A 17,579-nucleotide genomic window follows, 5' to 3' on the forward strand; every position below is an offset into this window, starting at 1 on the left:
TACAGAGCACTTCATGTAAGATAATGATTAACTTGATGATGAGAATCCAAATTTAGAAAGTCAAGGACAGGTTGCAGGCAGAGACTGTTTGTTCGTGTCTGTTCATCCCACTTCATAAAAACCATACCAGGAAAGGCTGAAAAGCCATTCAGTAATTTTACAGAGCATTTCATCTTTGAATATAAAGTCAGCCTGCAACAGAAGGAAAAGGCTGAAGGGTACCTGATAACACTGTAATGCTACATTATTTCCACTACTCAGATTTCAGGTTTCTGAATCAGGCTCTATTAACACATGCAGTAAAATAGAAAGGCTATTCCCTCGTCTATTCACTTGCATTTTTGAAGTCTCATAAATGAAGCAAAACAATTAAGAATTTAAATATAAACACATGAGAAAAAAAAGCTTCCAGTTGGATAAAATTAAGGCTCAATTATTGTACTCTCTAGTTGAATTTATAACACTTGAGGCTTTTCTTTTTGGACAATGTTCAGGTTCCCTCTCTAAAAAATCAGAAGGTAAAAAAGGGAAGAAAAAAAGAGAAATGGCTTCCAGCAGATTTTTGTCAATAAGCACAGTAGTAGCAAAGGAGGCAGTTTAGGAGCCTTTTGCATTCTTCCATTTCTGCCAGCATTCAGCAACAGAGGAGGCTAGCTAAGCACTTTGTTATTTAATGTGAAAATCTATACCCAGCTAGTGACAAGTGGTTTTAAAAAACACTTCCAGCATCTTTTCGGCTCTTTTCCTTCTCCCACTCAGTGTTATTCCCACTGGTTGCTCCAAGGGCTTTGGCTATTTCAACAATTTTAACAAAGATCCTCTTTTTCACGTCAAATTCTGTCAAAGTGCAAAACATACAGTTCTTCAATACACTTGCTTTATGAAATCTGCTCTGCAGGGGTGGGGGTTCCACTTTTGTCATTTTTCAAGCCTTGTGCATGGCCTGGACCAGAGACAGATTCCTTTGAGGCAGCTGCAAAAAATACATCCTGTTCTGAGTCTCAAACAAATTCTTTGCTCACCAGCTACACAACGTGTTCAAAAGCACGAAACAGCAAAAACTCATCCCAAGTAGATGCTCAGAAAGTAAACACAGTTCTCAGGAAGAGTCCTGTTCACTATGAAGGATGCAAAAAGACTTCTCCACATGTCATGTCAAGAGAAGAAATCAACATGCAGTGGCAGGTGGTGGTAAACTGGTGTTTGACAGGTGACAGAAGCTGTCAAACTCACCATCACACAGTTTCATAGAATCACAGAATGTTTCTGGTTGGAAAAGATATTTAGTATTGAGCCCAACCATTACCTAACTCTCCCCAGTCTGCTGCTGAACCCTGTCCCTCAGCACTACATCACTGTAGCTTTGAAACACCTCCAGGGATGGGAATTCAACCATCTCCCTGGATAGCCAGTAGTGTTTGAGAACCCTTTCAGTGAAGTTTCTTCTTATATCCAATATGAACCTTCCCTGGGGCAACTTGAGGCCATTTCCTCTTGTCCTATCACTTGTTTAGTAGGGAGAAGAGACCAAGAAGAACACAAAGTTGAAGCACATGAAATTCTGGAACTTCAGCATGGGCCCAAACACAAAAACAAAATGAAGATTCAGGTTTCCAGAAAGCACTTGCAGGAGAATAGTGGGAAGATTATGACTGCTGGAGCATCAGAGTACAAGGTGTGCTAGAACATAAGCCAGACTTTTCAAGTAATCTAGTGACCTCAGAACAGTAGCAGCCACATCAGCAAGCTGGTTGCAAAGAGACAAAAAGCAGTTTGTGAACTTAGGTGGTAGTCCACACACAACAGCAATATGAGAACCACTCCAGAATTTCACAAACAGGATCATTCACAGTATAGTGACACATAATAGACTTGAGCAACTCACACCAATTCAAGCTGCATCGTACAATTACAACATGAAAAAGAAAACAAGAAACAAAATCACAGAAAGGAAGGAAGAGGAATGAGAATAGCTTATTCATGTAAATATTCTGAATATTTTCTTGGTAACAAAAAAAAAAAAAAAAAGCCAACTAGAAACCCATATATAAGGTTCTAGGCTGGAAACTACGTTACACAGACCTATCAGAGCAATTATATCTACCCCATATATTCAAATGCTCTTACACTGCTGAAGTTCCTAAGTCAACTGGACAAAGCACACACACACATTACACAGCTATTAATAAGATTAAGAAATATTTTCAGGTTAATATAAACTACAGGTAGATGACATCATCCTGATCTCAGTACAGTCAACACCAATGGCTGTCATTACTTACTTGACAGAGACTTAAACTTGTCATTTACCTTCAGAAAGCAGTTCACAGGAGTTATCACAGTATCACACTATCACCAAGGTTGGAAGAGACCTCAAAGATCATTGAATCCAACCTGACTCTGAAAAATGTCAGCCAGGTCCATTTAAATAGTTTTAAACGGTGGTTTGAGCTAACAGACAATTTTTGAGATGGAACACACATCAGTTACATAAGCCAACCCACCAGCAGATCAAAAAATCCCCTGTGCAGCCTTGAGAAGAAACAGATGGAAAACTTAACCTCTTCTATAACCACAGCTGGACTAAAAAGAAAGTATCAATACACAGCATTTGTTAATCCTGAGAGACAGGGGGACTGACAGCTAATTAATGTCCCACTGACAATTTTGAAATGGGAGAGCCTCTGTAAGAAAAACCAAAGGCAGCCACTTCCTAAAACTCAAAGATTACTAATTCGGGAACTAAATTCAGGAAGTACATTCACATGCAGAACTCAATGCACAATAATAATTAGACTACATCTGCCTGTTTAGCATAGACTATTAGAATAGTCCATTTAGCATAGATTACAGATCAGTACACAGGTGGGAGTGCAATCTAAGAGACCATGCAACACCTCAGAGCTACACTCTCCCAAATCCTTATTACAGCATATTTGTGCATTCATTTCAGGCAACAAAACTCACTTTTGGAAAAAGGACAAGGTCACGGCATACACCATGAAGTGAAACAGCTCCCAGTGTATCACAGAAGACTCCTAACTAACATCTGTGTTTGGTACTACTGTACATTCACACTGGTGATGCTAAAAACCTTGCTTCCATCTGAAATTTTTTTAACACAACAGAGGGAGAGTTCTTAAAAAACAAACAAACAAACAACAAAAAACAGACTACAAAATGTATAGGGCAACTCCAGAGTTAAAAACAAAACCAAAACACAGCAGGAAAAAAGCCTATAAAGAAGAAATGAAAGGATTTTTGAAGATGTGCTTTTTGATGCTGTTGTATTTCCTTCCAAAGCACTTCACAATCCACAGGAACACAAACTACTGTAACTTCAAAGTGCTACAAACACATGACACAAGCAAGCCCTGCCCTAGTCTTGGTGACTGTACTTGAATGAATCAGTGCGAAATCTCTCATCATTACAAATGTACACCAGATTACAAACGTGCTCCAGATTTTCATCTCAACCTTTGGCTCTCCAATCCCATCCCATGACACACTTAACTAAAGCCTTTATTCCAGTGAGGGTGAAACGGATGAAGAGCAACCTCATTATCTTGTTTTTCTGCTTTACCCGAAGTATCAAAAATACTTTTGGAGGCTTTTTTTTTTTAAGTTCTCTATGAATTATTATTCTATTTTCCCTTCGAAGTCCTACTGAAAGACTTGAGATGCTTACTAAATTTTGTCAACTCTGTATAAGTCTTTATGACTCAAACTGTTCTTAGCCATTTACGAAAAACAAACAAGCATTTGAAGCCAGGCTCCTCCAAAGCCTCAAAGTGCAGACCATCTCCAAAGCACATGGGAATACTACGCCAGGAGGAACACAACCACGTTAAACACGCCCCAGTGGTTCTTGACTGTTCAAAACAACCAACTCCTGGAAGCACTAAAAAAATCTTCTTTATTTTCTTTCGTACGGGGTGAATTTATCTTGCAGGGCTGTGCTCTTTTGCGGGATGGTTTTGAAGTTCAGGGGTACTGTATATGGCTTGGTCGTGACAAATGGATGAAGCGTTTCCACCGACTGGCCAGCCCTGGACGCTCCCAGCGGCCGCAGCCGCCACACAGGCCACAGCAGCCGGCAAAATAAGGCAGGCCGGGGCCCTTCCCGAGGCTGCCAGGGCAGGAGTCAGTGTTTTTGAGAGGAAGGCCGGGCACCCTGCCGGCCGCCGAGAGCGTTTACACGGTGACTGGCAAAGAAGCACGGGAGGCCAGGCAGCCGGCACCCCACGCTAAGGAGTGACCGTACCGCTTGCCAAAACGACGGGTAGCGGCGACCCTGCCGCAGCTCCAGCCAGGAGGTCCCCAAGAAGGCGCCTGGGACGGCACAGGGCAGGCCCAAGCAGCGGCCTCAGCCGGGCGACGGAGGCGCCGGAGGGGCCGGCCGGCCCGCCCGCTGCTACCGACAACGCTTCCCCAGCTCCTTCCAGCACACGGCAGCTGCTAGCAGGGATTGCGGCCCATAGTCGAGCCCCCGGCGGGCGGACCTGCCGCGCAGCGCCCGCCCCACTGCCTCCCCTCCCACCCGCAGGCAGCTCCTCTCCAGTGCCACCGGGCCCGGAGGCACGCGGCGAGGCGGGGGGGCCCTCGCACGCCTGCCCGCCGACGGGAGCCGTCCGCCTCTCCGCCCCTGAAATGGCAAACAACACAGGCCCCGCACCCTATCGGGAGCAGGGGGAGGGCGAGGCTCCTCCCTAGTCCCGCCGCTTCACGCTAGACCCCGCCGGCCTTTACCTCCCGCCGCTCGGCTCGCTCGTTCGCTTACCGCCGGCGGCGGACGCAGGGACTGGGGGAGCTGCTCAGCGGCGGCCGGGGAGAGGGGGCGGCTCCGGCGGAGCGTGCGCCGTGGGGACACAGTGCCGCTCTCCGTCCGGCCGAGGAAAAACAGCCCGGGAGGAGGCTCTCCTGCGCCTCCCTCCTACCGCTGTCCGCCCGGGCACCCCAGTACTGCCCCGACCTCCGGCCACAGTCGCCGCCGCCTCCTGAGGGGCCTCCTCGGAGGCCGGGCCTACGGTGGGCGGAGGCAGCAGCCACTCCCGGCCTCAAGTGCTCCGGGAGGCTAAGGAAGGCGGGCAGTGCTTATTACAGAAAGAAAAGGAGAATAAACTGGGAAGTTTGTGGGGTGCTGTCTCCTGCCAGCTGGGGCTATGGGGCGGCTGAGGGTAGCTCTCCCCCCAGAGGGGGCGGCGGCCCTCGCCACCCTCTCCAGTGGTTACCGATTCCATTTGGCCGTCGATAACAGCTTCACGTGTTCACCTTCGGTAAGAGTATCTGTGCTCTACCGGTGTGGGAATGCCAGTGTGAAAAGATAGACCTTGCCTGCAGAGGGCTAGTTGCTGGATGCATGACGAGAGCACAGAGGTCGAGAGGAGTCTATTTGCCGTGTAGTGGCATGTCTGACATTTTTTTGGGGGAAAAAAAACCAACAAAACCAAACAACGCGTTCTTTCTGGTGCCGCTGCCCTGCTTTACTGAGCAATTTCTAAGGTCGCAGCAGAAGAGAAAGCTACAATCCCGAATGACGCAGAGGATCTGCGGGCTGCTGCTGGAGGAGAAATGGCATGTAAGCAGCAGGTAGGAGATGAAGCGTTGGAAGTTTTCCGAGGAATCTCAAGCGAGTCCAGTGGGACCTGGCATCAGTGATTGCAGTGGAGGTTATAAACAGCAACAAGGGGAACAGAGAAGCGGTTGATCAGGAGAGAGCTTCGTTATCTGCAACAAGTTAACAACCGTTTGATGGAGATGGACAATGGAGGATTCTGGAAAGATGAAAAGGAAGAGAGATACTCTTCTTGAGAGACTGAGACGATGATAAGCAGCTCCGATTAGACCTGCTGTGATTCCACCGTGAAGGGAACCTGAACAAGAGTTTTGAATTTTAGCAACACAAAGGGCAAAGCTCTTAAAATAAATGCCCTCTCAAACCAAACGAAACCCAGTCAAACAATGAAAACCTCTACAAATGAGCAAAAAATAAACAAAAAAACCCCACACCAAAACCAACACTCAATGTGAGGTTATACTAAGAAACTTTTCTATGATTTTTATAGACGTTTGTTGACTTGAGAAATTTCACAATCAAAAACGAGCGTTATGATACAACTGGAAAGTTGCTGCTGAAGTTTATTTCTAAGAACGGGACCTAATTACAGAGCAGTAGGCATCCTTGTGAAGTCTTGTCTCCTTGCCTGCCCAAGCAAGATAACAGGCAGTCTCCCCTTCTTCCGGCATGTTTATCTGATTGCTAGAGGGAGATGGGTGCTTTCCCGTGCTCCATTGTCTTGAGATACCTCCCTGCCATCTGTATTCAACTGCATCCCATCAGGGCACAATGCCTCAGGAGGACTTTGGCTGGAGGTGTCCCACTGTGATCTTTCTAGGGAACAGAAGCTGGTGAAAGGCAAGAAAAATTCCTCCTCTAAGGGCAAAAAGGTCTCCCAGCCCCAAAGTTTCTCACATTGTGATTCACTTCATTCAAGGCCGAGGTGGCACCCTTAAGCCTCATTTCTCGTTCCTTTTCAAAAGAGGCAAACAAGAAGTGGCCTGCTTATTTAGCCCCTAATCTTAGGTGCTTTGCAAGAAAGACCACTGCCACCGTAGTGTTTCAGTCATTCTCACTGCTCAGTTACTCCCACTGCTGCTGCCTTCTGGGGCTGGGAGACTCATGTACCACCACCAGGACTAACCTGTTTGCATACGAGATGTAACTTTGTGGTTAGTGCCAATAAAGACTAAGGAAGTGCCAAAGTAATAGCTGGTTTGAAGGTGAACTAATTGTGCATGCCTAGGTCACTGTAGTTGTGAAAACAGCAGCAAAAGGATGTTCAGAACAATTTTTCAAGAGCTTGCAGGGAGCTCAGCCCCAGAGTGTGGCATATTTGGTAGCACAGCAACAGAAAGGCACGTAGGTTTTATATAAAGGATTGTATATATTTCACAATGGGGGGCGGGGAGGAAATAAAAAAAGACATTTAGAAATCCATATTCAAAGCCTTTAATGTTTTAGGAATTAAACTGATATAGGCATTTGCTAGTTGGCCTGTCACTTTTGCTATTCGAGTGCTTATCTTGTCCTCATACGGTGTGCAATCTTTAAATAAACACAGACAAACATTTACATTTCTAATGCAGTAGGTAAAGAATATGCACACTGCATATACATACTCATCCACAGGATGTGCTGGTAAGTGAAAACCACCAACAACAATAAAGCTGGGTTTTTTTTGCCAGGGCTCATAAAAGGAAAAGAAATAATTATTCACAGGATCACAGGATGTTAGGGGTTGGAAGGGACCTCCAGAGATCATCTAGTCCGATGCCCCACCAGAGCAGGACTATAGAATCTAGTACAAGTTGCACAGGAGTGCATCCAGATGGGTCTTGCTCTATGTGTCCAAAATTCTGAGGGAAAAGCCTTGATCAGAATTTGTGCGTGCATGTGGTGTCAAGCGACGGTTCCACGCATGTGCCAGGCAGGAACTGTTCTCTTACTTCGTGTGTTCAGTGTCTGGAAAAGTGTCAGAAAGAAAATAGTTTTTCTTTAAGGGTGTGATTCTGGTAGTGTCTTAATCATACGTTTGGAAAAATAGGTCATACAAATTCCAGTCTAATGACTCTGTCTTCATACTTCTAAGGTTGCCAAAAAAGAGGAAGAGAGAGATTTCCAGTACATGAAGTCTGATAGACTCCATTAAGCTGCATTGCTAGTGGGGTGTTGCTCCTGGCTCTCAATGCATGAAACTATGTTATTCTTTGCCAGTTCTACATATTCCAGTATTTGACACCATGAAAATGCCAGACTAATTTGGGTACTGGCAGATCTGTCACTACCAGAGTTAACACTTTAAACAGGAGGGATCTGGGTATCTAGATAATTAGAATCCCTGTAATAATGGTGCTTTCATGTATTTTTTTTTCTCTTTTCTTTTTTTCTCACAACTTTCTCAACCAAAACACAACAATCACCTAATATCTGCTATTGTGTTGGGGTTTATTTTCATTCCTTTGTCTCTTCCTATGTCTACAGCTGTCTTGTTTTTACTTGGAGTGTGTTGAACATACAGCATGTAATCTGTGCTGTTTGGCTCAAGTGTTTAGTCTGCCCTTCACTGAATGCTGTAACAAGATATTTTCCATTTCAGTTTCTACAATGCTGCATTCTCAAAGTAAAAATGCTTTACTGTGTTCCTGCTTATAACTCAATATTAAAACTGTATTATTACCAGAGCTGGGCCATAAACCCAATAAAATGTCCATTTCTTTCAATGTTTCTTATTATACACAGCTTAAGTCTTCTCAGCAAATTGCTCTTTCCTTTCTTCTATGCTCAAATTGTCTTTCACAGAATCGTAGAATGATAGGGGTTGGAAGGGACTTCGGGAGCTCATGTAGTCCAACGTGCCTGCCAAAGCAGGATCATCTAGGGCAGGTCACATAGGAATGCATCTAGGTGGGTTTTGAAAGTCTACAGAGAAACAGACTCCACAACCTCTCAGGGCAGCCTGTTCCAGTACACCCTCGCTGTAAAGAAGTATTTCCTCATTTTGAGGTGGAACTTCCTGTGTTCCAGTTTGTCCCTGTTGCCCCTCACCCTGTCACTGGGCCCCAACTTCTTAATGTGCACCTTTAAAGGATTTGTAAACACTGATCAGATCCCCTCTCAGCCCTCTCTTTTCCATACTAAACAGCCCCAGGTCTCTCAGCCTTTTCTCATAAGAGAGATGGTCCAGTTCCCTCATCATCCTCTTAGCCCTCTATTGGACTCTCTTCAGTAGTTCCCTGTCTGTCTTGAACTGGGGAGCCCAGAATGGACACAGTACTCCATATGAGGCCTCACTAGGGAAGAGTAGAGGGGCAGGATAACTTCACCCTCTAGTCGCATTCTTAATGTGCCCCCGGATATCATTGTCCCTCTTGGCTACAAGGACACATTGCTCTCTCATGGTCAACTTACTGTCCACCAGGACTCCAAGGCTCTTTGTGGAGCTGCTGTCCAGCAGGTCAAGCCCTAAATAGTACTGGTGTGTGTAAGTGTCCTTGTTGAATTTCATTGGGTTCCTCTCTGCCGAACTCTACAGTTTGTCCAGATGTCTCTGAATGGCAGGACAGCCTTCTGGTATGCCAGCTTATCCTCCCACTTTGGAATCATCATCAGACTTAATGAGGGTACACTCTATCCCTTCATCTTTCAGGGTCTATAGTTAAAAAAGATTAGATTAGATTACATAAGATTAGACTTGGATTGGCAAGAACCATTTGCACTAAATTTTTGGTTTGATGACCTTTCAGGTGAAGCAAGACAGACATTTTTAACCCTGTCAGTTTAAATGTTTTATTTGTATTTACAGTAACATGTTGAACGTGGAATAATAAATACTGTGGGAAAGCACCTGAGAAGTTAAGGTGCTTTAAAACTTCATGCCTGCCTGCAGTAAATCTGAAATAACTTCTCTTTCCAGGAACTTAAGGTATAGCTTTTATCATTATTCTGAGTTTTAGTTCAGACCATTAATACATAGAGTCAAGCCCCAAATTATCATGGGTTTTTCCATACTTCTGAGAGGAGAAATTAAAAGAGCCCCCAAGTAGTTCCTGCAGAAAACATTTTCATAAAAGTTGATTCAGTCTCTCCGTGGTATAACTTTTCCTAAGGAGCCTTCCACATTCTGTTCCCAACCTTAGGTTTCATTTACCATTGGGGGAAATAAAAAATGTTAGCTTCCCACCCACTCCCATCCTTCCCCCCACCCTGCCTTTTTCTTTTTTTCAGTGGATTTACCTTAATGCTGATTTAAGATGTTTAACTTGGCTTCTTGGAAAGTCTGTGTCTCCAGTTAAAATTACTTTGTCCATGATCTTGGAGTTTGTATTCCTACAAAAGATAACTCCTTCCTCAGCCAGAATTTGATTTCCAAAATAGAAATTTAATTCCTTAAGTAAAAAAGAAACAAAAAGAAAGGAGGGGAAAGATAGAAGCCATATGAAAATAAATATTTGCAGAATAAATCACTTAACTGTCTCTTTTCCTCCCACCCTCTCCAGACTTAAATCAAATGCATAGTGAATTGTGGTGTTTTATCTCCATAAAGGAATTCCACATCTGGTTTCTATACTTGGGAGTATATTGATTTTCTTTTCCATATATCTATTGATTCCATGATTAACTGTAGAAAGAGGTCAGTATCTCTGCAGTAATGTGAGTTAATTCACATATACTTTTTTCCATTCAAAATAGTTTTTAGTACATCTGTTAAAATTAGCACACCAAAATTGCACTATTATATTAAAATAATGTCCTCATTCTCTTTATACGGCATTCTACTTCGGCATTATTTCAAATGGGGGGAAAATAGTATTGAGAAGCTGAAAAAAATCTACATCATGGGGCAATTTTTGCCCCACTGAAGAGAACAACAAAAATTCTGTTGGTTTCAATAGGATCATATTTCTAGGTGAGCAGGTCACACTAATTAATTCCAGGATTAACACTAATGAGCTGAGAAGTTACTTAACAAATAAGTACTTTGATTGACCTACCCATCAGTAAACCATCAGTTTATAAGGTTACTGCTGAACATTAATAGTTGTAAATTTTGTCACTGATTTAAAGGCATTCTAAAGCAGTACAATACTACTCTTCATTTAAAGTACCTCCACTTAATGAGACACTCCTGGTATACTGCAGAACAGAAACACTAAACAGTGCCAGAATAGATGTACTACAAAGATTGCTTAGGGTTGGGGAGAGCAGATGCAGAGAGACGGTAACAATAAATGCTGCAATCCCAAGAAGTAAAGAATTGCACTGAAATGTATCTTCTCTGCAGGCAAAGAACGAGGTCACGCTCATATAGCTGACAGAAGCCTCAGTGCTACAAGGGCCTTCTGAATTTGGAATAAGCTCACTCTTCAGTTGTGATTTGTGGTGAATCCAATTCCTGTTATGGCTGTTCTCTGCCATGCTGTTGTTATCAGTCTGATGTGTCAAATTTCATGGATATCAAAAATCCATCCTGATCCTTTTAAGCTGCAGAAAGGAAAAACAAACGATGCTTAATATCCCTCCTTGGCACCTGAGAAAATATAATATGCTGACTTTCATTGTAACTGTCCTGCTTTCATCTGTGGAGTATCACTGCCTTTATTTTTAAAAACTGCTTTGATCCTATCCCTTAGGAGATTTAGTATCAGAGAGCTTAGAGATCAGTGGTGGTTCAAGAGATGTGGTTTAAGTAAGATGGTTTAATGATTTAAGAGTTGGTTTAAGAACAAGGTTAGTGGTAAACTGTGTTATTTGTATTATTTTGAAAGTCAGATTTCATTTATGTCACTGCAGTTATTAGACCAAGCTTATCAAGAAAAAAAAAAAAAAAAACAAAAAACCAAACCAAACACACAAGAGTAATATTGGACACTTCTGTAACTGTTTAACCATCCCCAAAATCTCTTGGGGGAAAGAAAAAGCCAAACCAGCTATGGGGCATCTACTTCATACATCCCTCAGCTGAGAACACTTCTCCAACAAAATGCAACCACTGTTTAACTATCCCATGCAATACCACAGAGCAGGTTACCAGACATCAATGTACTGCTCAGCTGGAATTGTAGGAACTCTGCAAGCAGGGTGCTCTTATCTGAACTGGAATTTGACCAGGATGTGGAAGTTTACTTAATGGTTTTTACAAAACAATTGTATGGAGAACGTTTCCAAGAAACGCTGTCATTAATGACCTCCATTCACTGGTAAAGCCATAGCTGTAAGAACAAAACTGCCTCAGGAGAGAAAAATCTCCAGGTTTCCAATCTGCAAGGTAACTCTCTTCAGGCAGCTGTTAAGAGGACAGCCACAGCTGCAGAAGAAATTACACTGATTTGGAACGGGCTACAATTTTCTAGGTTAAGACAGAACTAATATAATTTGATAATTTACAGTAAGACTTCAGCACTTTATTTTCTTGGGCTTCTGGACTATCTTGACCAGAAAGTCAAGTGCTTAAGACGTAACCAGACTCCTAAGTGATGGCTACCAAATCTGAATCATCCTGTGCTGGACTGTGTCTTCACTAAGGCAAAGATGGGGCAGAGACAGGAAAGGAAAGAAGTTGGTTTATTTTAGTTGGAAAAGTGTCATATTAAATGTATTAGAGGATTTAAATCATCTTATGTCCCGACCTGTTTACCTTAATCACAACAGCATAGAAGAACTACAAACCTTAATTTAATCACATAGAGGTATCCTGTATCATTGAAAGTAACTCTTTCCCTTAGAGTAAAACAGATGTATTTCCTCAAATATATCAATTCCTAGGTTTATCTAATGGGACAAAGTCATGCTGAGGTCCAAAATTAAACAAATGAAACTAAATCATTTATTGAAAAAAATCAATTTAACATTATAAAGAAAATATTTCAAAGCTATCAGTTGTTGTTTTCTTTAGCTATATGGACTGAAAGGAACCTTTGGACTGGTTTAGATTGAAAGTTCCACTTCCTACTAGACCAGGTTGCTCAAGGCACCAGACAACCTGGCTTTCAATCTTTCCAGTCAGGGAGATTCCACAACTTCTCCTGGCAACCTGTTCCACTGCCTCACCACCCTTATGGGGGAAGAGTTTCTTCCTAGCGTCTAATCTAAATCAAGCTGCTTCTAATTTGAAGCTATTATTCCTGACCCTGTCACTCCATGCCTTTGTCAAAAGTCCCTCTCCAGCTCCCCTGGAGGACCTCCTTCAAATACTGGAAGGCTGCTATAAGGTCTCTCCTCTTCTCCAGCTGAACAATCCTAACTCTCTCAGCCTGCCATAATCTAAAAGTTGACTTCTTTCAGTTTATATATTTTCATATTTTATGGGGTTTGTGATGTTAAAGGTTATCAGTCCAATTCACCTCACTAAAACACTGGGGAAAAAAAATCATTAAAACCTTTCAGTGGTTCTAAATAAACCCCAGGATTTTCATTTTACTGGATTTTTTTTTTTAATGTCTATTGTTTGCTCCAATTCAGAAATTTTTAGCAGTTAAACTATTGGACCTTGCTGCAGAATGGAATTTCTTGGTAGATCTCAGGTTGAGTACATGACTGAATTTTAGGCAAGTTTCAATATGAATGTCACTTGAATAAACAAATGCTTTTACCTGTCAAGAAAGACTCTACTCCACTGTCTGTACAATTAATTTACCAGAAGCTAAGAGCTTGCCAATCATAAGTTTACCTCACAGTGACTGACTTTCAATTAATGTAAGACACTAAAAATATAAAAATCCATTTTATTTCTTTCCTCCAAGTTTCACAGAGGCCTTGTTTCCTACTCAGGCCTGTGTGTTGTACAAAATTTTCTGACACTACAACTCAAAGGCTTCAAAATTCTACAAGTATCTTGCAGATATCCTCTGTAGTGTTGATTTTCCTTTCTCACCATTTGCTATACAGAAGCTGGCAAGCTCCAGCTAGCCTTGTGCTTGACCTGTCCTAAACATCTTTAAGTTACTCCAACTGCTTATAAAAATAAATTGGGAAACTTGTTCTGGTATAAACCCAGTAGCACTCATTTATGAATTAAAATTCATTAACTAGTTTCTAAATTTGAATAATTTGTATGTTGCATGTCTTATGCTGAAACAAGAAGCTGAAGAGATGGGGGAAAGCAGCAGGGAGTGATGTGCATTTAAAAACAGCTATATAGACTACTTTTTGGTTTTTAAGAAAATCCTTTGTTCAGTATGTCCTTATTTGTAACTGTCTCATGATGAAACTAAATTATTTAGATAGAAAACCAACTCCATGGCTATTTGGTCATTGCTGAATATGAAGCAAGGCTGTCTTTTGCTTTCCTGTAAATTCTTTTTTTGTTGTTGTTTCCCCCCCCTTTTTTTCATCCCTTTAAAATCTACCTATCCCTTCTACTTTTTAACATTTCACACCCTCTGTCAGTGGAACTGGGGCCGCATTCTTTCCCAGTGAATAGCCACAGCAACAAAAGAAACTCAAATTTAGAAAGCTGCTGGCAGCTAAGGTCCACCTTATAGTTTCAGAGACATAAAATAACACTCACTCCTTGTGACAGGATGGTCTACAGCTTCCAATTTATATGAGGGATTATATGAGGGATTAGACATGCCAAATTCATGCCAGTTCCAAGTCCAGACAATGAGGGAGTAAGGTCTTAAGGCAAGCTCCACTCCACCCTGCTCTAGTTGATGATACTCAGATTGGTAATGATACTGAGATTGGTATCTGTAACCAGATATAACTCACATACACAATTCAGGATGGAGAAGTGGTGTCACTTGGATCTGGGCCCAGCTGCATTAGACAACTTATTAAAAATAAACCAAAATAAAACAGCAGATACAACCAGCATAAAAACATGTTTAAGCTTTCTGTAAGTAGGTGACCAAACACTGAACTCTTTTCAATTATTCTTCTGTTTACATACCCCAAAATCTGGAATTTACAAGACCATTGGAATATGAGTTTGTATTTTCCATGTAATTCCTCAGTTTCTGCAGGTTTGCTCAGCTACCTTCATGAAAGATTATTTTTGCAGCTTCCAAATATGCAAAGCCAAAACCTCATTCAAAAGCTTTCATATTAAACAAATAGGAACTGTAGGTGTAACTAATTTTAAGGCATATAACAGAACATTTAACCATACTGTTCTTAGAATTAGGCTTCTCCATTTCAGCCTGAATTTGACAAAATTGTACTTACTGATTGCAAATAACTGTATTTTAAATGTCCTTGCCATTCACACAGTGCTATTTATTTCCCTTTCTATCTCTGCATTTTTAGTTTGCTCACATGAAACTCCCTAAAGCTCAGCCAGCTGCAGATTCTCCACCACATGGAGAAAGCTCCTCCCATTTCTCCTGCTCATTCATACCTCTTCTGTTCCTATTTCTCATACCTGGGAACAGGACAAGGGAAAAACCTTTTAGAAAGGACCACAGAGACAAACAGCAAAATAAAGAGTTGGTAAGACAGGCTAAATATTACAGCAAATTAGCTGAAATCCAGGAAACTATAAAGCTCTTCTGTTTATTATTATTAATGGATTATGTCAGCATTTGTGTACACACCACTCTAGATCAGGCTGGCCAGAGCCTTGTTTCCTTAGGGGATTTAAGGATTTAATGCTAGATAAAAGTTTTTCTCCCATGTAAGTATCATTGTTCTGTTCTCTCCTACTATATTCAGAATCTGACAGACTTGTCAATATATTTTTTTCTTATAAATTGTTTTTACTACAAAGCTGTGTGAGAGAACATAACTGTTATGAAGCAAGGATACCAACCCAACAGACTGTATTTAGGCAGCGTCAAGCAAATGGATGCAAAAAATGGGTCATTTTCTTTCCCATATTCAGGATTAGAGGTGGCTGCTGAGCAGATCTTGAAGAAAATGTTAAAAATATTGATTAAATATTGATCAATGGCATTGCATAAGCAAAACCCAAGTACATCTACTGACTTAAAGATGTTCACATGCTGGCTAAAGGTCTTTGTGTGCCTTTTTAATGGTCTCTGATAAAAGAAGTTTACAATTTCAGCATCTACTTCCTTGAAGATATAAATGATAAAGTGTAAGGGTGCAGTGTCTGGAAGATAAAAATTGAGACATGCTTAAGAAAGCAAGTGTTTAATGTGCTCTATACAGTGTAGTTATAGTATATTACACAGAGTACACATGAGCTGCCTTGCCAAATTCAGTTAGGATATAAATAGTGGTATTAGATGTTGGTGAAATTTTAATTGGATAGGTATAAGTCTGCTTTGTAAACAGTAATCCCTCTGCTGGCATTTAATATCACCTTCAGTACTCTACTATTATGGACTTACTTATATTCCATTATAGAGAATATTTGTTTACAAACCTGGCTACAGCTTTTGTATTACCAAGCATTCATGACTGTCAAGACTAAACTTTTGTCATTTCTGTATTTGCTCTTGACTTGTCTAGCCGAGTTCTGGCTTTGTCTACTCAAGACCTGATATTGTGTCGTTTCTTTAGACACCAAGTAGTTGTCTGTCTGCTTTGTTAAATACCCATTTAAGTATCAGCTCAAATAATCTTAGTTACTTTCCCTGCTGCTACATACGCTGAATTTAGGAAAATCTTCTTCCACTGATACTCAGTATTCTCTGCTGCTGGACCACCATGTTGTCAGTGTGCTGACCTGTTGGCGGGTGACCTGCAAGGATGCAAACATCCAGTGTCTTAATCAAAGTTAGAATGAGAAGAATGAAATGGCCAAAGCTGCACAATCCAAAGAAGTAATTTTATTTTGTAAACTCAGATGTAAATTGTTCTCTACAAGGATGTGAAATGCCAACTCTCATATTCCAGGTCCCAAATGGTGCAGTGGTTTTTAATGATTATCGCCTCAAGCCATTCACAGAACACATTGATTGAATCATCATTAGCTGCTTTCCGAGCAGTGTAAACCTATATGATCAATATACTTCCTGACTTTGTTCAAAGGCAAACTGTAATGATTCAATTGCTCAGAGTTATACCCAAACACTTGGTGTCTCCCCGAGCTTGATAAATGGAACCCCTTTTGAAGCCCTGAATAGCACACCACATACCTATCCATCATCCTGAAATGACCCCCATCATTACAGCACAGCTCTGAGGCTGCACATCTATTCATCAAACATCTTTCTTTGACCAGAATGGTAAATTCCAAGTTCAGATTAATTTGTAAAGTTTCATATAATTCTTTTTTCTTAACTGTGAGCAGCAGATTTTGTATGAAAATCAGGAACAGCAGCAGCACAATTGATACTTTTCATGGAGGAGCCTCAATCAGAATGTTAGTACCACACAGGTTCTCATTTTTTAACAGATCATAGTAGCATGGTTTGGGTTGGAAGGGATCTTAATGATCCATGGGCAGGGACACCTTCCACTACACCCTGTTGCACAAGACCCAGTCCAGCCTGGCCCTGAACACATTCAGGGAGGGGGCAGAGGGAGAGACTTTGTTCATACTGCCTTCCCTCCAGGGGGCAGCCACCATGGGCTAAACAGGTTACCAAACTTTCCATTTCCTCTGAGCAGTCCCACACACAGAGAAATGCTCCGAATCTGCCTTGTCATTTGAACACAAAGAACCACCCAGCAGGTAGAGGTTCTCCACCCCTTACACTCTGCCCTGGCAACACCACACCTGGAATACTGTGTCCAATTTTAAGAGACAGGGATCTGCTGGAGAGAGTCCAAGAGAGAGCTACGAGGATGACTGGGAGACTTGAACATCTCTCCTATGAAGAAACAATGAGAGACCTGGAGCTGTTTAGTCTTGAGAAGGCTGAGAGGGGATCTTATCAACATCAATAAATATCTGAGGGGAGGGTGTCAAGATGAAGGCGCCAGGCTCTTTTTGGTGATGCCCAATGATAGGACAAGGAGTAACAGGTACAAGCTAGAACACAGTAGGTTTCACCTCAACATGAGGAGACACTTCTTTATGGTGAGGGTGCCAGAACACTGGTACAGGCTGCCCAGAGAGGCTGTGGAGTCTCCTCTGGAGACTTTCAAAACCCGCCTTGGTGTGTTCCAG

The 17,579-nt window shown here is 41.8% G+C and overlaps 1 long non-coding RNA gene across 4 annotated transcripts; it reads right to left on the reverse strand.

Annotated features, from left to right (window-relative positions):
* Nucleotides 1-5,686: 5,686 nt before the first annotated feature.
* Nucleotides 5,687-14,915, reverse strand: LOC128897389 (uncharacterized). Of its 4 annotated transcripts, XR_008462365.1 has the most exons (5): nucleotides 14,816-14,915; nucleotides 10,921-11,041; nucleotides 9,794-9,945; nucleotides 8,969-9,209; nucleotides 6,180-6,391 (listed from the first exon to the last, which is right to left on the reverse strand). It is a non-coding gene; the product is annotated as an uncharacterized LOC128897389 (long non-coding RNA). The 4 variants fall into 4 exon arrangements; XR_008462364.1 differs by lacking the exons at nucleotides 6,180-6,391; nucleotides 14,816-14,915 and adding an exon at nucleotides 5,687-5,774 and having other exon boundaries at nucleotides 10,921-11,354; XR_008462363.1 differs by lacking the exon at nucleotides 14,816-14,915 and having other exon boundaries at nucleotides 10,921-11,354.
* Nucleotides 14,916-17,579: the final 2,664 nt, after the last annotated feature.

This window comes from Dryobates pubescens, chromosome 1 (assembly GCF_014839835.1).
Source record: "Dryobates pubescens isolate bDryPub1 chromosome 1, bDryPub1.pri, whole genome shotgun sequence".
In the NCBI taxonomy this organism is placed as follows: Eukaryota; Metazoa; Chordata; class Aves; order Piciformes; family Picidae; genus Dryobates; species Dryobates pubescens.